The sequence below is a fragment of the Leucoraja erinacea genome, chromosome 40, assembly GCF_028641065.1.
Source record: "Leucoraja erinacea ecotype New England chromosome 40, Leri_hhj_1, whole genome shotgun sequence".
NCBI lineage: Eukaryota > Metazoa > Chordata > Chondrichthyes > Rajiformes > Rajidae > Leucoraja > Leucoraja erinaceus.
The window spans coordinates 4,542,737-4,544,418 of record NC_073416.1 but is presented as its reverse complement, the minus strand read 5'-3'; positions in this window follow the sequence as shown (position 1 = coordinate 4,544,418).

The window sequence follows — 1,682 nt, the reverse complement described above, 5'->3', positions numbered from 1 at the left end:
ATAGCTCCTTCCCCACAGCCATCAGGCTATTAAACACAACTCAAACAGACTCTGAACTGTAACAGTCTATTGCACTTTATCTGTTTATTTATGTGTGTATAGAACTGAACTGTTCTGTATTAATGACTACTATATTCTGTTGCGCTGAAGCAAAGCAAGAATTTCATTGCCCTATCTGGGCCACATGACAATGAACTCTCTTGACTTGATGGTACAGCCTTGTGACCATTCACCTGTTTACATTCCTCCCTGGGGGGTCTCTGCCTGATTTGTACCACACAGCTGGAGACCCGGCGTCTCCAAACCCACTTCACAATCGGGGAGGTCCTACGCCCAAGATAGACAATAGACAATAGGTGCAGGACTAGAGGCCATTCGGCCCGTCGAGCCAGCACCGCCATTCAATGTGATCACGGCTGATCATCCCCAATCAGTACCCCGTTCCTGCCCTCTCCCCATATCCCCCGACTCCGCTATCTTTAAGAGCCCTATCTAGCTCTCTCTTGAAAGCATCCAGAGAACCGGCCTCCACCACCCTCTGAGGCAGAGAATTGCACAGAATCACCGCTCTCAATAGACAATAGACAATAGGTGCAGGAGTTGAGTTGGCCATTCGGCCCTTCGAGCCAGCACCGCCATTCACTGTGATCATGGCTGATCATCCCCAATCAGTACCCCGTTCCTGCCCTCTCCCCATATCCCCTGATTGTTATTTTTGGGGGGGGGGGGGGGGGGGAGAGATGGGCGGATCGGGGCCAAAACTGTGACAATGTATGCACCTCGCGGCGAGATCGAGACTCTCTATCGTGTTTCTGTCTGGTGTCTGGTGTCTGGCTCGATACCTCTGACCTTGCCCCGGGGGTTGATGGCGTCTATGCCGTCACGGACGGTTAAACGTCACTTTCCGTTGGCATGGAGTGGCGTTTGGTCGCCCCATTGTTGTTGCTTGGAGCAAGAGGGAAGATCAAAAGGGGCCGTGTCCTTTATGAGGGCCGAGACACATTGTGCTGCACTGGCACAAGACCAGTTCAAAGAATAAAGTGCAAACCCTTGTGCGTGGATCTTATCAAGAGCGGGATCTCAGGACGACTTACACCCAGAGAGCTGGCAGCGCCGTCCGCTCGTATCCTGGAGACAAAAGGGAAAAACAAATTTGATTCACGCTTCCCCATCAAACGCCAATATCCTCCTTCTGATCAATTCCTGTTCCTCACATTTACAACTTGCATCGGGATAAGGACAGTGACACAGTGGAAGGTCACGGGGGGAGTTTAGGCGAATAAAAGAACCAAATAAAACTTGTAGGAAAGGAACTGCAGATGCTGGTTTGCACCACAGACAGACACAAAGTGCCGGAGTAACTCAGCGGGACAGGCAGCATCTCGGGAGAGAGGGGTGACGTTTCGGGTCGAGACCCTTCTGCAGACTGCCTGTCCCGCTGAGTTACTCCAGCAGTGAGTGTGTGTGTGTGTGTGTGTGTGTGTGTGTGTGTGTGTGTGTGTGTGTGTGTGTGTGTGTGTGCGCGTGTGTGCATGTGTGTGTGTGTGTGCGCGTGTGTGCGTGTGAGCGTGTGTGCGTGTGTGTGTGAGCGTGTGTGTGTGTGTGTGTGTGTGTGTGTGTGTGGTGTGTGTGTGTGTGTCCGCGCGTGTATGTGTGTGTGGTGTGCGTGTGTGCGTGTGTGT